Source organism: Schistocerca serialis, chromosome 3, assembly GCF_023864345.2.
Source record: "Schistocerca serialis cubense isolate TAMUIC-IGC-003099 chromosome 3, iqSchSeri2.2, whole genome shotgun sequence".
Lineage (NCBI taxonomy): Eukaryota > Metazoa > Arthropoda > Insecta > Orthoptera > Acrididae > Schistocerca > Schistocerca serialis.
This window is the reverse complement of record NC_064640.1, coordinates 904484570-904497655: the sequence shown is the minus strand read 5'-3', so window position 1 is coordinate 904497655 and position 13086 is coordinate 904484570. Positions and strand designations below refer to the sequence as shown.

At 40.6% G+C, this 13086-nt stretch overlaps 1 protein-coding gene and 1 pseudogene across 2 annotated transcripts in view; both read left to right on the top strand.

Moving 5' to 3' along the window:
- The window catches only part of LOC126471158 (protein seele-like), a 96698-nt gene that overhangs the window by 56502 nt on the left and 27110 nt on the right, over positions 1-13086 (top strand). The window lies entirely within an intron of this gene.
- LOC126472330 (5S ribosomal RNA) lies at positions 1403-1520 on the top strand (annotated as a pseudogene).

Sequence of the window (13086 nt, the reverse complement as noted above, 5' to 3'; positions counted from 1 at the left end):
CAACTCTGTTTATTGCCAAAGACTTTGTAAAAGTATTCAACCTGCAGCTGAAACTTTGTCCAACATCGTGGAATGAATGGTTGCCACAGCAGCTGCAGAAGATGTTTGTAATAATTCAGCCAGTGACTTCCTGTCACTTGGCAGGTAGTGGTTGGAGGGAAAAAAATTTTTTCAATGCTCGCTCCTGTGTGTGGGAGGAACAGTTTTTCTACACATGAGTTTTGAATGTTCTCATGAACCATTTGGTCTCATTGTTTTAATGTGGGTGAACAGATGCAGTGATCTCAGGGTGTATGGCATTGGGAGCTCAAAGCAGTTGGAAATTGGCTGACATGAACTTTGGACCATTTCTGAGACACTGAGCTCTAGAAGACCTTCAAGACAGAAAATAGAAACAAAGCTGATACTGTACTCACAGTAGTAGTGGATGTTATGGGGATGACAAAAGGAAACTTACTGTAAGCATCTGCCACCAACAAACATGTGTTCCAGAATGGGCCCGCGCAATCAGTATGAATGTATTGCAATGGTCTGGTTGGATGTGGCCACTCAAAAAAGTGTTGGGGCAAAGCTGATTGATTCTCCCCACAAACTTTACAATGAGCAGTCATTTGCTCAATTTGAGCATCCACTCCCTGCCAAGTACAATGGCAGCAGGTGAGTTGCTTTGTGCAAACTACATCCCTATGACCTTGGTGCACTAAACACCTAACTTCCCACTGTAGGGATTGAGGAATCACGAGGAATCAAAAACCGTGCATTGATGTTCTCTGTATGCAATGCCCCTGATCATGCAGAAAGCGCGTGACTATGCATAGCTACCCATGGCACACATTTTGTAAAACAACCCGAATAGCTGCATCAGAAGCAGTTGCTGCACTGAAAGTTGAGGGGAAATTCCTGAAGACATTCAATATTCTGAGAACTAATTTGAAAACATGACTATTCGTATAAATCAAATGATGGGTCAGTACGGAACGGTAAACCAAGACAACATATCAATGTTCGCATGTTGGGCAGTGGGCCGGAACACCAACTCATACTGATAATTAGACGATATCTGAGCCCAATACTACAATTTTTGTGCTGTCTAAGATTGGACTGGCTTAAGAAGGATTGAACATGGCTGTCAAAGGCCAATGATCTTCAGCAAATAAACTGTTAACCATACAAATACTGGTGGTATTTTGCAACACTATGTATAATTATGAGTGTCACTTTTTCAAGCTGACTGTAGTTGCACTGCTCTGGGTCAAAGTGAATCAAACATCTACGACTTAATAATGACTCTTTGAATTGCTGAAATACATTCTGGAATTCTTTGAACCATGCAAAAGGAACATTTTTCTGGTGCAGCTGGTTAAGTGGAATAGTAATTTGTACAGTGTTAGGAATAAATTTTGCCAACGGCCTTGCCGCAGTGGTAACAACGGTTCCCGTCAGATCACCGAAGTTAAGCACTGTCTGGCTGGGCTAGCACTTGGATGGGAGACCATCCAGTCTGCCGAGCGCTGTTGGCAAGCGGGGTGCACTCAGCCCTTGGGAGGCAAACTGAGGAGCTATTTGATTAAGAAGTAGCGGCTCCGGTCTCAGAAACTGACATAAGGCTGGGAGAGTGGTGTGCTGACCACATGCCCCTCCATATCCGCATCCAATGACGCCTGTAGGCTGAGGATGACACGGCGGGTGGTCGGTACCATTGGGCCTTCATGGCCTATTCGGGAGGAGTTTATTTAAGTTGAGGAATAAATTTTATGTAATAGGTGAGCTTCCCCATGACTGGAGCTCCTTAATGTTAGAGGGCACCAGCAGACCTCTAATTGCAGACAAGTGTGATATGATTTGATGTATACTCTGTGCATTTATTAAGTGGCCTATATAGCTCGGTTCTTTCTGGAAGAAGGAGCACTTGTCTTTATTGCACTTTAAGGCAGCTGCAGAAGGAGCTTGAAACAACCAGTCTAAATTTACTAAATGTTCAGCATGTGTAAGACCTGCGATGACAATATATCAAGATAGTTAGTTCAAGAAGGGACTTTCACTGTTAACTATTCCAGGAACCATCTTAAAAATTGCAGGTGCTGAAGCACTTCCAAATGGTTGGCTTTGAAACTGGAACAAACTTCAGTGTAGTGATTATCACAAAGTATTGCTTGAACTGTTCATCCAGTGGTATCTGTAGATATGCCTCTCGCAAATCTATCTTTGAGAAGTATCTGACCTGTCACAGTCTGTCCGTCAATCCCTCTGGATGTGGAATAGGAAAAAAAAATCCACTACTGTTTGTGGATTTACTGTTACCTCAAAGTCTGCACACAAATGTAAACCAACTGAAGGCTTCTTCAGAATGACAAAGGGTGATGCCCATTGGCATAAAGAAACAGGTTTGATAACCATTTGTCTTGCCATCTATGTAGTTCCTGAGCAACTTGCTCATGTATTGCATGGAGGACAGGTTGTGTGTGAAAAAATTGTGGCTGTGCACTGTCTTTCACAGTGATGTAATGCCACAGATTAATGTATTGTCCAGATAACTGACTGTGTTTGGAATGTTTTGATTTTAAAGTCACCAGAAACATGTAGGGAGCCGTTTGGTTTTTGTAACACCATTGCTGTTGTTCATTGACTGGATGTGATGGGTGTGAGGCTGTCATGTTGCAGCAGATGATGTAATGGGTTCTTGAGAGCATCTTGCAATGTTGTTGCCACCAGCCTAGCTCTAAAGTGGTGAGGTACTGCAGAAGTTGAATATGGGCTACATAATTATTTTCACGCCCTATGCTTGGTGAAAATAGGTCTGAAAATTTGGTGCATAGTGAATCCAGATCATCAAATGGTACAACTACTGATACAATATTGATGTCATCTGCTATTTAAAAACCAATAGCTGAAAAATTGTCCATTACAAATATGTTTTGTGCCTGACGTGACAACAAAGCTACAAAAGTAATCAGATGACTGTATAAAAGTGTACGGTGCTTTCTGCAGAGTTGTAACCTTTGGTATGATGGCTGAAGGTGTAAAGAACCAGTGTGAGCATAGGTGTCCTCATTTATAACAGAAACTCGTGAATTGTTACCAACAAGAAATTTTATAAATTGGTTGTACATCATTATAGAGAGAGGGAGAGGGGGGGGGGGGGGGGGGGGGAGAGAGAGAGAGAGAGAGAGAGAGAGAGAGAGAGAGAGAGAGAGAGAGAGTGCTTTTACTTTTTGATAGGATTTAACTACGGCTGTAACATGTTCATGCTGCTGCAGGATTGTTAGTGTAATGTGATGCCACTTTTGAAAACTTTCACCGCATATCCTTATTCACAGCATTGCACACAGTGCATTTCCCTGGGCACCAAATGCCTTTGTGTTTAGCAAAACAATCGAGGCATCCTGGATACTGCTTCCTGCTGTTGTTACAGTGTTTTTGGGTGACAAAGGGACTATGCAAAAACTGTGAGTCAAATACATGCCACTGCTGATTTTTGTTTGGGCTTTGTCCATAAATATAGATCAGGGTTTGAATCCAAGTAGGGTGATGAAGATGCACTTAATGAGGTTTGAGTATGCTTACTGTGGTGTGAATGGAAACGCCACTGTATGGAATTTACCTCAGTTTCACAAGAAAGTTGCTGTCTACAATTGATATTTTAGGCAGTTTTACAGAAGATAGTGCTTTCCTCGAAATAGTTATGTATTGCATCTGACATTTCAAAAGTTTTTTCTATTGTCAAAACTTCTTCAAGAGAAGGATTTGTTAATTTCAGTGCCTGTGCACAAACTTCTTCATTGGATGCATACGTAATTATTACATCAAGCACAAGGATTTATTACAGTTTTAACTTTCACACAAAAATCAAAATTTATCGGTCAGCCCGTTGAGATCAACTGCGCATGTAGCACACAATTGATGTGACTTCTTCCACCAATGAAAAATTGTGAGCCTAGCTGCTACAACATGTGTTTGCTGCTCATAATATTTAGAGAGCAAATTGTGGATTTCAGATGAATCTAAACACTCTGGCTTATTAAGAGGATACAATTTTTGTTGAAGAGACAGTATTTGAGCATTACTAGGTAGCAGGAAATCTCTGCTTAGCAGCATTTGTGATGTTCCTTCCTAGAAGTGGAAATGTAGCTGTCTGTACTATGAGTCCCAGCCTTCATCTTTTGCATGAAATAGTGCGATGGTGGTGGTAGTTGGTGTTCTGGCTTGATGAGCTGCTGTATTAGAAGCTGCTTCTGTTCCATAATTTGTGCTTGCTGTCTTTGTTGTTATTCCAGGATTGGAGTTTGTAGATGCTATTATATGCCTGCTGTTGCATTGAAATTTGCAGCTGTTGCTGCCAAAGATTCATGAATTATGAATCCTTGATCATGAAACTTAGTCTGTTGTTCTCACACACATATTTAAGTCCTTGTAAACAATATTACACTTGCTGCAGTGCAACACCTCTTTCTTACATGGAACATATGGATACGCTGTAATCACACTGTAGTTCGCAATTCCAGTCCACACTGGGTAGTCACAAATTGTAGAACACAGAGAGAATAATGCAGATAGTCCAAGGGTAGAGCCACTCGCTCAATAATATGTTGACCAGCAATCCAAAAAGAAGTCTAATTGAAATCTAGTAAACAGATACATCCTGAAAATACAGTGTAAGTGAGGTGGAGACTTTAGCCCAGCATGATTCGAAATGTCTTCCAGCAGCACAGCAGCTAGGTGTTATCACTTGCTTGATGTCAGCAGCCAGACCCATGTGGTGACCCACTGGTGCTTCTTACTACCCATGAGAGAAATCACTGATAATTACAGTTTATAAACCTTGCTGTTGGATACCAGAGATATGGCAGTGGTCTTTATGATTAAAATTTAAAGACAAATTATAACTACTTTGATGGAGAAATAATGAAAGGTAACAGGAAGTCCTTATATTATGGTATAAAGAGCTGCCAGCCACTTTAAAAACATATGAGGGGAGTAGTTTCAAAACAAGAATAATACATTTCTGTGAAAAAAAAGTTTTAATCTTACAAAGATTCTCAGTACAAGTCTAGTAGTTCATTATTATAACATAGAGTACCACTTGTATTATGAACTGAAACATGTAAGGCAGAGTAGCCTCTGAACTGTAACACACTAGTTATGAAAACTAAATATATATTGAATGAGCTGTTCTATGACAGACTTCACTTTAAGTCTAATCATTTAAATGTTGTTGTTTAAAAGTAAGTTACCATGTTGACTGTTGTGATGGCTACAGTGCAGGATGGATGGCTGTGGGGAATTGAGGCAGGATTGCAGGCTGGTGGTGGCCTAGTGACAGTCAGCTATTGAAAACAATGCTTTATTTAACAAAACCCAGCCAGCAGCCTGCAACATGTTCACCCCTCTTTACTGATGATAGTGGTTAGTATGTGGCACATGAGATGGTTACCCGAGCTACACCCCAAGCACCCTGTGTCAGCAGCACTTGAAGACATTCATGATTCTTGCAGCGGTAGCCAGTTTTGTAGGGGATGACCACACTTCTGCAACCAATGGTTTGTGGTCTGGTGGTGCCCATACCATGATAGCAGAAAGTAGCTGCCATGCCTGGGATACCTGGAATACCTGGGATACGAACCACAACCCATTACCCGCTGGACAGCAATCCTGTTCGCTGATGGAATGGGCATGGGATGGCCCTACTGTGCCATGGCACTGAGTCTGGACAGTGGTCTTGGTTCTGGAGGCAGATACTGTGATGAAGACCCAACCTCCTGAGTGCTGCTGACAGCTCCATGTCATTGCCTTGTCTGGTGTAGCCCTCATGTCCTGGTACAACTGCTAGGCTGCAAATGACTCTGATATCAAAATGGCAACTATTTATACAAGATAGCAGGACACCTTTTATGCCAATGCAACATTTAGTCATGTTTTCAATAACACTACTGAAACCTGCCAGTAGAGAAATCCCTTTGCTTGCCTGCAAGAACCATGCCTTACCACTGTGCTAGCAAGTTTCACCAAGCTGAGCTAGGCCCACAATCCACAGCTCTGTCACACTCCAATTAAAATTACAGTGTGATTGACAGATAGCAGTGTTGGGAGCAGAGTTACTGGTTCACAAACAATATGCCACACGCTCATGAGAGCAATAGCTGCACATGCACCAAAAAAGAAACTAGTCATCTGCTTACCAACCGTTGCCACCGTCCTTGTAGGTAGTGGTGAGGGGGGGAATGGCTGCTGCTGCTGTAGTGATGGGATGCTTTAAGGTGTCATACTCACATTTTATAGGCAAACAGCAGCAATAAGATGAGCATTCAGTCACAAACACATGTTGCAAAGTAATAAATTATTTAAATATGGAGAGAAAATTGTAAGAGGTGAAAACAACTGAACTTTTGGCAACACGCTATACTACTGATGGAAGCACGCCAGTTATATCTGACTCACTTTCACCATCATCTGTATAGTCACTACAATTGTTGTTAGTATTTAATGATATAATTTATTCTACAATATCTGTTTCATATTATTTTCAACTAAATATTCATTTCACCATGATTTCATTATTACTTCCTTCATGTGTCTTACATTATGCCAATATGATGATGAAGACTGGTTTATAGTGTCCTTTGTCAGTGTTTCCACTTGTCAGTGTACTTTTTTTGTTGTGAAAATCTGAGAGGTCACAAGATTAGGTGAATAAGGTGGGTGCAGAATGAATTCCCTACCCAACTTCAGTGTAGTGTTTTTTGTCAGTCTAGCAGAATGTGTGTGGGTGTTATTGTGTAGTAGCATCACTTTACGTGGTCTTCCTGGTTGTTATTTGTGGACTGTGTGTGCAAGATGTCTCAGTTGTTGACAATAAATGTCAGCAGTGATGGTTACACCTTGGGAAAGCAACCATTGCTGTTCCACCAGATGCATAACACAATATTTTGTGGACGCGCACAGGTCTTTGTACGGGAGTTGCTGATGTGTTTGAGCTCAGCCATTCCATTCTTTTCTTTATGTTAGCATAAAGACACCATTTCTCATTACCAGTAATGGTACAGGCTATAAATGGTCAGTGCTATTCATGAGCCAATTGATAATGAGAAAGCAGATGATGATGATGATGATGATGATGATGATGATGATGATCATGAAGTAATCCCAAACTCCTGGACAGAGCATAGGGAATGATGCGGGAGACCCGCACCACTGTACTAGACAAGATCCTAGCGGAGCTGGTTTGCCATTGCCTTCCTCCGACCATAATGGGGATGAATGATGATTATGAAGACGACACAACAACACCCAGCCACCTCAAGGCAGGTGAAAATCCCTGGCCCCGCTGGAAATCGAACCCAGGACCCCGAGCTCAATAAGCGGGAACGCTACCATGAGACCATGAGCTACAGACTGAGAAATCTGAGATGCACCCTTTTTTTTTAGGGGGGTGGGGGTGGGGGGGGGGGGGGGTGCATGCGATACCTATACACTTGATTTTTGAACTTTCCCCATTGCATGCAAATGTCGCATGATCTTGAAATTATCACAGTTCGTAACATTTGCCAGTTCTTGAGTACACTGACATGGATTGTTGTGGGTTAATGTGCTTAAATGATGTGCATCAAACCTGAAGGTCTTGCTGAACATGGAGAGTCAATAATGTTCAAATGATCCTCCTTAAAACAAGGAAACCATTTTATTGCCATGCTCTGTCCAATGGCATTATCCCCACACACTGTGCAAATGTTTCTGGCTGCATCTGCTACTGTTACCTCTCTAAGCAACTCAAACAGAAGACTATGTCAGAGATGTTCTGATTTCTCCAGTTGGCACTCCATTTCTAGCATCCACAGCTCTACTAACTATCTACAAATGACAAAACTACAATATGTGAACTCAAATAGCAGCAGTGAACTACAAATAAAAAATTACAATCTATAAATCAATCCATAGCAGTTGGAATACCAACATGCAAAACAAAAACACTATGAACTCGTGCACCAACCTAATACATTAATCAACAACTCACTCTTCTATTAAAAAGGAATGGTTCATGTAACTTTTCACAATTAATTTTGTATCTACTTTTACTAACTCAGTTCCCGGTACTGCCTGGGATTTTTCCTTGATTGGGAGGACTGGAATGGGGTGCACTCAGGCTCATGATGCCAGTTGAGGAGCTACTCGACTGAGTAGTAGCAGCTCCAGGTTACGAAAACTGACAATGATCAGGAGAGTGGTGTGCTGACCCTACGCCCCTCCATATTGCGCCCATTGATGCCATTGGCAGAGGATGACATGGCGATCTGTCAGCACCCAGGGGCCTCTGAGGCCTGTGGATGGAATTTGTGTTTACTGTTACTAACTGTTTTATAATTTCAGAGTTCCATTATAATACTGTATTACATTTCTGTGGATTATTTATTAACCTGTTTGTGCCCATAATCAGTAAACAATTATACTTTGTTTTCTTTTCTCTATTTTCCAATGCTAAAGATGTCTTTGCTTTAATTCTCTGAATTGTGTACACTGTTCATCCAAAAAGTTCAGATACTGATTTCATTCTTGGTGTATAAGCGATATCAGTGCAGTAACTGAGGTGGCAAGTTGAACAAACAACTGTAAACAACAGATGTGTATTCAGCCAGTCAGCTGTGAGCAGGCTGGGAAAGTAATGTGGAACATCATTGATTTGTCTTGTGTTAGAAAGTAATTGTATTTAACCTTTTTGGTGCTAACAGGAACAAAATTCATTGGTTTCCAGCAAGTGAAAATAACTGCCAAACACTAACCAACAATGTACTATGGGAGAAACTGAATTTACCAGGAAATGGGAAGCCTAACAGGAGTACACGAATCAATCAAAATGTGAACCTTCTTGTTGGTACTGCATCTTCAAAGTCCATCCACACATCTTTGACCTGTTAAACAGACAGTTGCTAGATTGTAGCACCCAAACATATGAACTCTGATGATGAATTACTCTAACACAACAAAACTCTGGGAGAGTCTGGTATATCCATAAATGAAGAGCAAACAAATTTGGTAACACCTTTAATATACTTATTACAATTTGGTAGGTCTACAGTCATTACACCAATTGTTCAAAGTTACAAGTCCATTTATCCAACTGTATGGAGCTCATGGTGATTGTAACTACTTCTGATCACCCCGGCACTACTGCCACAAGCAAAACAGTTACATGAATTTACAATTCAAGGATGGTACAACACTGCTGTACAGCGTGGCATATGATTTAGGCAGGGCTTAGGATCATAACACCAGTATATTTTACGATCTGGAAGCAGTAAGTAACACAGTACTCTCCAAGACACAAATGTAATCTAAACCCACCATCAGCAACAACATACTCGCAACTCTGATACAGTTGGTAAACACCTAGAAAGGCCACATCGTCCCACTTACCAATCTGGATTGTTGGTGTATAGCACAGCATAAGCTTTGCTGATTATGTCATCCCTAAGTCTGTTTAGAATGTCGCAATTAAAATCTACTTTATCAACACGAACCAAATTCACTGCATATGTGAGTGTACTTAATTATGCGTTGTTAATGTGACATGAGCAAAAATGAAGCTTATTATCCCATGGAGGTGATGCTACCATTTGCTGCACATCCGATCTCTTCCGGTACCTGGCACATTCTCTCTGAACAGTCGCTTGTCACTCTCTCTGTGAACCTTTTAGGGCTGCAGTGACACCAGACAATTCACTTTAGGAATATTCATGCTGCTTATAATATAATGGCCTAACTCGATGGTTCCAGGGGAGACACTCTCAGAATGATGTGTTAAATTAATTTCTTATACCTCCTAACTCTGACAATATGTAATTATATGATGATCAGTTTTTCCTCTCCATTCTGCACCATCTTAAATTGTTCCACCAAGTCATAACTGAAGGAGTGTCTGTCTCTCAGACTACACCGTATCTTTATTGTTATGCCATCAATATTCTTATTCCAGCCTTGCAGACTTCCCAACACTGCACTCTGAACTCCTGCCATGATGACTCACACTTTTTTTTGTATGCCTTCTGTTATAGTGTCAAGTTGAACACATATATTTCAAAATGACACAACACATATAAGTCACTGAGGAAGTTGACAAAGCAAGACATGTGAACGTGGTAACATTCGAATGAGCACTGAGTCCAAGTCTAGCGGCCGCTGGCTGGCTGGCTGCTTAGGTGGCGCGGCTGCTGCATGGCTGGCAGACAGCGCTGCATGTAGAGGACGCGCGTAATTGCGCGGCGGCACTTTGGATGATCAGTGAATCACAACACCTTCTCCCTTCTGCATTACGATGGTTTTGCATGGCAGCTGCCAGCTATTGTCAATTCTGACTATTACACTCAATCAGAATTCAAATATCTTATGATCCCAAGCTCAGATCAGTTTTCACCAATCTCACTTTAATAAAATGCCATATCCATATAGACAGATTTCCACCTGCTAACTTTTCTTAATAATTATTTTAAGTGACAAACTTATTAACTCTGAGATGTATGTGCACAATGAGATGACACACCATTGCCATTGCCATTGTTTTTAAAATTTCCAGGAGTTTTGAATAACAATATCATGAACTCTGCTTTTTGTTGCTTCTCAATAATGTAGGTATACTTTACTTACACCCGCAGTCACTTGACCCAAAAATTTCTCTGTACCTCATAACTTTAGATTCTGGCTGGTTTGTCACCTTTTGTATGCATTTCAATTTCTGGAAAGTTACATCAATACTTAATACAGCCGACTGCAAGAAAAACATCAGCTTATTATCATCAGTACTCATTCACCACTCTAATTAAATGTAAACCACAAACCTAATTCCAGCACATCGAATTACACTAAGAAACCATTTCTTGCAGTGCACATGCTGTGTTCACTACTACTCTTTTCCACTACATAACACTCTGACCGCTACTTCACCACACAGTTTCCCACTAGTGTTAAGGTGGTCATAGTGGACGAGTGAATCTGCTGCTCCACCTTGAGATCCAACGATAGGTCTAACAATGGAGGTACTGCTGCATGTTGCATTTCTTCAGTGATGTCACCTCTTCCTCATTATTGCCACAGGTGTGCTCCTATCCCTACTCTGCAGCACTCTTTCTCAACTGTAGGCTAGGTTCACAAACCTCAGAATTTTGGCGTCGCAATGGTGCCTGAAGGATACCAATTGCCTTGCCACATTACAATGTTTCTTGATGAGCTAGACCCAGGTTTCTTTTTGTGACTGCTTGTACAGGATAGTTTCATAATATTTTTTCTCATAACTGGGAAAACAGTGGAAGCTTGCCACTATTTCTTATCACACTTTATTTTGACTAATGAGTACAACTCTGAACTTCATTTACTTTTCTCCATCAACTTCTGTACTCTCGTACTTCAATCAACCGAATATCATACTTTCTTGGTTTGATTCACTTCATTTAGTATATCACTATACATCTATATATGGACGTAACTTATTCTTCATCTTTTCAGGCACTCATCGCTGCTCAGTCTTTGTTCCACGCCACATCTATCTCCATCCAAAAATGTAACACTATTCTAGCACTCAAGGCATCTCAGTCTAGCATTTACAAAAATATCCAGCATGATCACTTCTTCGCCCTAATGCTACTCCTCTGCTCAGTGTTGCTCAGTTTCTGTTTCCTTAGCCTACTGCATAATTTTTACAGATTATTTAGTTGTCTATGACGCAAAACACTCACTCCTTAAAACAAACACCTCATCATCCTAACTATTCTGCACTTCATACTATTACCTCACTTTCTAGCTTCATTTCATTTATACTTAAGCCTCATTTAACCTTCTTAACCTAAACCACTCCATCATTATTCATACATCACTATCTCAGATTGTTGTTTCAAAGATTCTGGGTTAGCCAGAATTAGACCTAGTTTGTACTTCATCTCAGTTTCAGACATTTTCCTATATTTCAGACTTTTATCCTCCCTTAACTAAAAGGGGTACTTTACTTTTTTAATGCTATGTTCCCAGCATTCTATATCCACATTTTTTTAACTTGGCATATTCTCTTGCCATGTCATTAACTTCATGGTAATATCTCACCTTTCTATGTCACACTGGAGAAAGAAAGAAAAAAGTATATTAAAGAAGAGAGGAAGTGAATAGAACAAGGAAATGAAGGATTGTTCTATACAGCTTAGGTGTGCACAGTTCCCCAAGCATGAAGCTTCCTAAACAGAGAAACCCCTCTGCTTTTTTTAACAAGACCCTTCTGCATATATCTTTTCTGGTCCATGACTTTCCTTAATCCAAAACCTGTTCGAGATATTGGTAGGAACAAGTGATGAGCTTAGGTATGTGGTGAACTCCTCACCAAGTGACATAATAGTAGAAACTTTTTGATTTCTTACGACACTTTCTTCAATTTCTCCAATATTAACTCACTTGGCTGAAAAGCAGTTTGCTTGAAGTTGTCAGCATACCATCTTTGCCTCTCCTTGGCCCTTTAAGACAGTCCTTCTTTGACAGACTTCTGATCATGTCCTGTGTGAGACTCCGGCTCACAGTAAATTCCACATCTTCACCAATAACATTTATGGGTTTCTGCCAAACGTCAGTTTGCATAGTGTGAAACCCATATCTATGTGCCATAGATTGTTGATTACAACCGCAAATGATACAATAAAACTCATGCAGGTGATCTTATATCTGTGGCAGAAAGTGCAGCACATCTTGGCACAGGCAGCAGCCTGAATAGATCCACAGTGATTAATTGCCTTTGTGTTTTCGCTTGAATGCTTTGATGAAAGCCCTGAATTGGTATAGAAATGGCTCAGACTTTTTGACACTGATTACATGCAGTGATTCACTTCTGCACCTATATCCACATGTTCTCAAAAATCACTCTCTCTTGTAATTTACCTGTATGTTTGATGGCACAATTAGGTCAGTCAGGCCATCTACATGTTGAGTTGGAAAGTGCGATCTCCAGTCTTACTGATTTTTCTTTTTTCTGAGTCCAAAATATGTTTTACATATTTTAGTTGGTCATCCATATTCCATTCCCTGCGGATTTCACAACAGATTCGCTGAATTGTGGCTTCATTATGG